The sequence below is a fragment of the Rhinoraja longicauda genome, unplaced genomic scaffold (assembly GCF_053455715.1).
Source record: "Rhinoraja longicauda isolate Sanriku21f unplaced genomic scaffold, sRhiLon1.1 Scf000785, whole genome shotgun sequence".
In the NCBI taxonomy this organism is placed as follows: domain Eukaryota; kingdom Metazoa; phylum Chordata; class Chondrichthyes; order Rajiformes; family Arhynchobatidae; genus Rhinoraja; species Rhinoraja longicauda.
The window spans coordinates 47,501-55,803 of NW_027602001.1; positions in this window are offsets into that span (position 1 = coordinate 47,501).

The following is an 8,303-nucleotide window of genomic DNA, read 5'->3' on the forward strand; positions in this document are numbered from 1 at the left end:
GCGGCGTACTTTAAAGTACTGCAGCTCGAGCGCACAAGGTGCGCGGGGAATTGTTAGCGGCGCCGTGCTTGTGCTGGCGGTGACCATGGCTGCCTGCTCCTTTGGTTCACGATGTCCCCGCCGAAGGCGGCGTACTTTAAAGTACTGCAGCTCGAGCGCACAAGGTGCGCGTGGAATTGTTAGCGGCGCCGTGGTTGTGCTGGCGGTGACCATGGCTGCCTGCTCCTTTGGTTCACGATGTCCCCGCCGAAGGCGGCGTACTTTAAAGTACTGCAGCTCGAGCGCACAAGGTGCGCGGGGAATTGTTAGCGGCGCCGTGCTTGTGCTGGCGGTGACCATGGCTGCCTGCTCCTTTGGTTCACGATGTCCCCGCCGAAGGCGGCGTACTTTAAAGTACTGCAGCTCGAGCGCACAAGGTGCGCGTGGAATTGTTAGCGGCGCCGTGGTTGTGCTGGCGGTGACCATGGCTGCCTGCTCCTTTGGTTCACGATGTCCCCGCCGAAGGCGGCGTACTTTAAAGTACTGCAGCTCGAGCGCACAAGGTGCGCGGGGAATTGTTAGCGGCGCCGTCGTTGTGCTGGCGGTGACCATGGCTGCCTGCTCCTTTGGTTCACGATGTCCCCGCCGAAGGCGGCGTACTTTAAAGTGCTGCAGCTCGAGCGCACCATGTGCGTGGGGAATTGTTAGCGGGGGCGTCGTTGTGCTGGGGGCTGACTGTCCCTAGTGGGTATAGGATAATGTTAATGTACGGGGATCGCTGGGCGGCACGGACTTGGAGGGCCGAAAAGGCCTGTTTCCGGCTGTATGTGTATGATATGATATGATATGATGCCTGCCTGCTCATTTGGTTCATGATGTCCACGCGGCAGGCGGAATATTTTAAAAGCACTGTTCTGTACGAAGTGCACAATGTCCGTTGGGGAAATGCAGCTGGGGGTCGGTCGACCGGCTGACGACGCCTGCCTGCCGATTTGGTTCACGATGTCCCCGCCGAAGGCGGCATACTTGAAAGTACCGCCGTTCGCGGCGCGCAATTTGCGGGGGGAGGAATTGTTAGTGCACGTCTGTGTGCTAGGTGACGATGCTTGCCGACTTGGTTCATGCCGTCCACGCCGAAGACGGCGCCGTTTAAAGTACTGCCGCTCGAGGTGCACAATTTGCGGGGGAATTGTTAATGGGCGTCGGCGTGCTGGGTGACGATGTGGAGATGTGGAACGCCGAGCCAGATCTATCTTATTTGTTTGCTTGGCCCACTGGACTTTGCATGGGCTTTGCAACACTGTGTGCTAGGTTAAATCACGGCCAATAGAGTGAGTGTTTTTAATGATCCTGATCTGATAAGGGGACTAGAGGTAAAAGAGCCGTTAGGAGGCAGTGATCACAACACGATAAGTTTTACTCTGCAAATGGAAAGGTAGAAGGGAAAATCGGAAGTGTCTGTATTACAGTATAGCAAAGGGGATTACAGAGGCATGAGGCGGGAGCTGGCCAAAATTGACTGGAAGGAGGCCCTAGCAGGGAAGACGGTAGAACAGCAATGGCAGGTATTCCAGGGAATAATGCAGAGGTTGCAGGATCAATTTATTCCAAAGAGGTGGAAAGACTCTAAGGGGAGTAAGAGACACCTGTGGCTGACAAGGGAAGTCAGGGACAGCATAAAAATTAAGGAGAGGAGGTATAACATAGCAAAGAAGAGTGGGAAGACAGAGGATTGGGACTCTTTTAAAGAGCAACAAAAGTTAACTAAAGAGGCAATGCGGGGAGAAAAGATGAGGTGCGAGGGTAAACTAGCCAATAATATAAAGGAGGATAGCAAAAGTTTTTTTAGGTACGTGAAGAGGAAAAAAATAGTCAAGGCAAATGTGGGTCCCTTGAAGACAGAAACGGGGGAATTTATTATGGGGAACAAAGAAATGGCAGACGAGTTAAACCGTTACTTTGGGTCTGTCTTCACTGAGGAAGATACACACAATCTCCCAAATGTTCTAGGGGCCGGAGAACCTAGGGTGATGGAGGAACTGAAGGAAATCCACATTAGGCAGGAAATGGTTTTGGGTAGACTGATGGGACTGAAGGCTGATAAATCCCCAGGGCCTGATGGTCTGCATCCCAGGGTACCTAAGGAGGTGGCTCTAGAAATAGTGGAAGCATTGGAGATCATTTTTCAATGTTCTATATAGATTCAGGATCAGTTCCTGTGGATTGGAGGATAGCAAATGTTATCCCACTTTTTAAGAAGGGAGGGAGAGAGAAAACGGGTAATTATAGACCAGTTAGTCTGACATCAGTGGTGGGGAAGATGCTGGAGTCAATTAGAAAAGACGAAATTGCTGAGCATTTGGATAGCAGTAACAGGATCATTGCGAGTCAGCATGGATTTACGAAGGGGAAATCATGCTTGACAAATCTACTGGAATGTTTTGAGGATGTAACTAGGAAAATTGACAGGGGAGAGTCAGTGGACGTGGTGTACCTCGACTTCGACTTTCAGAAAGCCTTCGACAAGCTCCCACATAGGAGATTAGTGGGCAAAATTAGGGCACGTGGTATTGGGGGTAGGGTACTGACATGGATAGAAAATTGGTTGACAGACGGAAAGCAAAGAGTGGGTATAAATGGGTCCCTCTCGGAATGGCAGGCAGTGACCAGTGGGGTACCGCAAGGTTCGGTGCTGGGACCCCAGCTATTTACGATATGCATTAATGACTTAGACGGAGGGATTAAAAGTACCATTAGCAAATTTGCAGATGATACTAAGCTGGAGGGTAGTGTGAATTGTGAGGAAGATGCAATAAGGCTGCAGGATGACTTGGACAGGTTGTGTGAGTGGGCGGATACATGGCAGATGCAGTTTAATGTAGATAAGTGCGAGGTTATTCACTTTGGAAGTAAGAGTAGAAAGGCAGATTATTGTCTGAATGGTGTCAAGTTAGGAGGAGGGGGAGTTCAACGAGATCTGGATGTCCTAGTGCATCAGTCAATGAAAGGAAGCATGCAGGTACAGCAGGCAGTGAAGAAAGCCAATGGAATGTTGGCCTTCGTAACCAGAGGAGTTGAGTATAGGAGCAAAGAGGTCCTTCTACAGTTGTAGCGGGCCCTGGTGAGACCGCACCTGGAGTACTGTGTGCAGTTTTGGTCTCCAAATTTGAGGAAGGATATTCTTGCTATGGAGGGCGTGCAGCGTAGGTTCACTAGGTTAATTCCCGGAATGGCGGGACGGTCGTATGTTGAAAGGCTGGAGCGATTGGGCTTGTATACACTGGTATTTAGAAGAATGAGGGGGGATCTTATTGAAACATATACGATAATTAGGGGATTGGACACATTAGAGGCAGGAAACATGTTCCCAATGTTGGGGGAGTCCAGAACAAGGGGCCACCGTTTAAGAATAAGGGGTAGGCCATTTAGAACGGAGATGAGGAAGAACCTTTTCAGTCAGAGAGTGGTGAAGGTGTGGAATTCTCTGCCTCAGAAGGCAGTGGAGGCCAGTTCGTTGGATGCTTTCAAGAGAGAGCTGGATAGAGCTCTTAAGGATAACGGAGTGAGGGGGTATGGGGAGAAGGCAGGAACGGGGTACTGATTGAGAGTGATCAGCCATGATCGCATTGAATGGCGGTGCTGGCTCGAAGGGCTGAATGGCCGACTCCTGCACCTATTGTCTATTGTCTATTGTCTATAATCAACCACTTTATTTTGCCCGTCTTTGTGACTCCTCTTTGACACGTCGATCACCGCTGAGGCTGTTTTACCTGTTTCCCCTATGTACCGTAAGGTACACTCCTTACATTGAACTGCATACACCCCATTATTTCGCTCACGGGTTATCCTCTGTGCTATCCAGTCTCTCCTGTCACCCTGTTCTATGTTTTTGTCTATTACCCAGTGGGAGCAGGCCCCATATTGACATTAATTTGTAACCCTACTGCTCCCCTCGTCTGCTGGTTTTATCACCATCTCATGTTTATCCCTCAGCTCTGCCGTGGTCTCCCTCTCTTTTTTTCTGGTGAGGTTCGGCCTATCCTTTGTCATGGGCATATCCCAGGCTGTTTTAGTAACGTTCTTTTAAAACGTGTCGTGTTTGTTTGGCTTTACCCACGTTCCAGCATTAGAGGCCAATTTTTGCAATGTTTCCTGGGTGGGATTTGCCGGTTTTACAAATGGTGTCACTATCTCACCCTGCTTCCTGATACCCTTATGGGGTCGGCTCTGTTCTTGCAGAACCCTCGGGTGGTGCAGAGTCTGGGCCTTGTTATCAATATCTTGCCCTGCTTCCCGATACCCTTGCGGGTTCGGCTCTGTTCTTGCAGATCCCTCAGGTGGTGCAGAGTCTGGGCGGCATCGTCACCCAGCACACCGACGCCCACTGAAAATTACCCACGCACAGTGCGCGCCTGGAGCGGCAGTAGTTCAAACTACCCCTACCCCTACCCCTACCCCTACCGCTACCCCTACCCCTACCCCTACCCCTAACCCTAACCCTAACCCTAACCCTAACCCTAACCCTAACCCTAACCCTAACCCTAACCCTAACCCTAACCCTAACCCTAACCCTAACCCTAACCCTAACCCTAACCCTAACCCTGACCCTAATGCAGGCAGAGTTATTTATAAAGTGGCCCAGACTCTGCACCACCTGAGGGTTTTGTAACAGAACCAACCCCATAAGGGTTTCAGGAAGCAGGGCAAGATATTGATAACAAGGCGCAGACTCTGCACCACCTCAGGGTTCTGCAAGAACAGAGCCGACCCCATAAGGGCATCAGGAATCAGGGCAAGATATTGATAAAATGGCCCAGACTCTGCACCACCTGAGGGTTCTGCAAGAACAGAGCCGACCCCATAAGGGCATCAGGAAGCAGGGCAAGATATTGGTAACAAGGCCCACGGGGAAGGCGGCATACTTTGGGGTTATTTTGTAGTGAGTTTTGAAGGCATGTGCTAGTGTTACGCATACCGAGGGCGCGCAAAGTTCGGCGCGCCCGGGCCAAAACGCCTCTGCTGGCCGCGGCCGAGTCGGCCGACGGATTGCCACGGACTTGCTTGACGACCTGTCACTCTCCGTGCATCGGTTGCACGCCCGGTTCGTCCTTTCCATTTGTTTCATGATGTACACGCGGCAGGCGGAATATTTTAAAAGCACTGTTCTGTTCGAAGTGCACAATGGCCGTTGGGGCAATGCAACTGGGGGTCGGTCGACCGGCTGACGACGCCTGCCTGCCGATTTGGTTCACGATGTCCCCGCCGAAGGCGGCATACTTGAAAGTACTGCCGTTCGCGGCGCGCAATTTGCAGGGGGGAGGAATTGTTAGTGGACGTCTGTGTGCTGGGTGACGATGCTTGCCGACTTGGTTCATGCCGTCCACGCCGAAGACGGCGCCGTTTAAAGTACTGCCGCTCGAGGTGCACAATTTGCGGGGGAATTGTTATTGGGCGTCGGCGTGCTGGGTGACGATGTGGAGATGAGGAACGCCGAGCCAGATCTATCTTATTTGTTTGCTTGGGCCACTGGACTTTGCATGGGCTTTGCATCATTGTGTGCTACGTTAAATCACGGCCAATTGAGTGAGTATTTTTTATTCAACCACTCTATTTTGCCCGTCTTTGTGACTCCTCTATGACACGCCGATCACCGCTGACGTGTTAATCTGCGTGTTAGGTATCTCGGGGGTCAGTTGGACGGACAGATGTGTAAGGGTTTTGTTCGGAAGGATCGTTGAGTGTAAACGGTGAACGGGGGTTAAAGGCCCTGAGGTTTCAATCCTCTAAAGAATGTAAAAGGTCTGACGCGTTAGCTAGCAGCTAATGAGGTGAACCTAGCAGCTAATGAGGCTCTCTCTCTCTCTCACGGCCCCGGGACTCCCTCCCTCCCTCCTCCCTCTTGGAACCCTCCCTGCGTGGGGGGGGGGGGGGCACGAAGAAAAAGAGGGTATAAGAAGAATCCAGTGGAAGGAGTAGGGACTGGGGGCGAGGTCAGACAGCCTATCCGGCTAATAAAGCATCATGAGGTTAGGTATAAACTCTGATGACTGCATAAACTCGCCCCTAATGGGGGGGGGGGGGGGGGGGGGGGGCACTCTCTCCCCCACCCCTCTCTCCCCAGTGCCACTCCCTCCGACCCCCCCCCCCACTCTCTTCGTGTCGCTGGGCCCGCCCGGCACGGCCCCGAGGATCACTCCCCGCGCGGCAACGGGACACCGGGTCGCCGGGCCCGCAGGGTCGTCAGTCGGGCGGGGGGGGGAGGGTGGCCATGCCAGCAGCAGGAGAGGTTTCCAACGAACCCGCGACCGCAGCAGGACCGCCCGCGGCAGACATTTGGACCCAGCGGGTCCGTTCGGGATGGTTGCCGGGCCCGCAGCAGAGGTTTCCTTCCACCCAACGGGGGGGGGGGGGGGGGGGGGGGGGGGCGGGGCTGCCCATCTTCCCGCTCGAAGCAACGGCCTCACCCTAACGGCCTCACCCTAACAACCCTCACCCTGACCCTAAACCGCTCGGTTCATGACTTCTCTCCGTTTGGTTCATGAATTCGCCATTTAGTTCACGACTTCTCCTGTTGGTTCCTGACTTCTACCTCGTGGTTCGTGATTCCGGCGGGTAGGTGGGGTGCCCGGATACTCTCGGCGAAAGGTGTTCAAGTGGCAACGGCGGTCCCGTAGATAAGACGGGTTCGGATGCTCGAGCGTGTCGAGTAAGCGCCGGATCGGCGCCGGGCGCCCCCGGCCGGCTGGCTTGCCCCCCCCCCCCCCCCCCCCACCCCCCCCCCCCCCTGGCGGCAGAAACGTGTATCGCGCCAGTGCCGCCGCTGAGGTCGAGATTGGCCGCCTCGACCGTTCGAAGCGTCGCAATTCCGGCGGGACTTCCGAACGCTCGTACCGCCAAGTCATCCGCGACATTCGAGAATTGCACTAAGTCCGAAAGCTGGCGTCGCTTCTTTTTTGCCCGCCGCAGGTTAACGATTTGACGGCGGAAGTCGAGGAGGTCCGATGTGCGGCCTTCAGCGGGGCCGCGGCGCGCCTTTCCCGCCAGGCCTATCGGCCCGTCTCCCGCCGGCCAGAAAATGGCATTTCTTGTCCGGGCGGTCCCGATCACGGTTAACGACTTACCACCGGAAGTCTCTATGACCCCGCAGTTTGCGGCCCCGCGGCGGGCGTCAGTGCGACACGACCGGACGGACGACCGGGCCGACTCCCGCCGACCTCAAAACGGTTTGTTTTGCGCGAAGATGGAGGTGGCGTGCCCGGAGATTTTCGGGAACACGATTTTCAGAGACACTTAGAAAAGATTGTGTGGTGAGGTGCAAAAATGTCAGGGAAGAAACCGAAGGGACACAAAAAGATCGGTAAAAGTAGCGCGACTCTGGGCGAGAGTCGGCGGACTCATTGACGGACATTGGTAATACAGTGAGAGTATTTTTTGCACCGAGTTCGAAGTGTGTGCCGGGCAGGCACCGAACCCCACCGAGACTGGCCCAGGCTGTGTGTCCTCTTGGAAAAACCCTCTGTTTCCGATCGATCTGGTGCCGCGTGTCTCACCGCAGGAGAGGCCGAGCGGGCCAGCGGACAAACAAAGGCCGCTGGTGTTTCAGGCTCGTTTGCCAGACTCCACAACGGGCGGGTCCTGCCGCGCGAGCGGTCAGGAACGAGACACGGCCAGGGTGAAAGTCCTGGGCGCGGGTGAGAACCGCAAGGCTCCACACCCACCGGCGTGAGGTGGTTCCGGTCGTCGGCCGGCCGGTGTGCGATTTCCCTTCCGGGCCACCGAATCGCCTCCCCTCTTGCGGTGTGAGTCCTCCGCGGACTTGGTACTCCAGTGGCCCGAGTCAAGCCTCCGAGGTCGTCGCAACGTGTCGCTTCGGGCGGAAGCACGTGATCCACGCGAGCCTCGAGGGTGGTTGTACACAAACGGTTTGTGTTTTCTCGGCACCTTTTGAAACGGACGCGAAAGAAAGAAAAGAGAGAGCGTTACGGTTTAGTGAAAACGTCTCTCGGGCTGAACTCGGCACCAACCTTCCCTGCGGAGCGGAGGCCACGTGCCCAGCAGTTCCATACCTCCCCCCCGCCCAATGTTGCAAGGCCCGGGGGGTGGCGGTTCTCGCTGTGAACGAGAGAGAGAGAGAGAGAGAGAGAGGGCGACAGTGAAGGCAGGGTGGCCTTCATCTCTCTGCTTTTTCCCCGAATCCAGCTACCTGGTTGATCCTGCCAGTAGCATATGCTTGTCTCAAAGATTAAGCCATGCATGTCTAAGTACACACGGCCGGTACAGTGAAACTGCGAATGGCTCATTAAATCAGTTATGGTTCCTTTGAT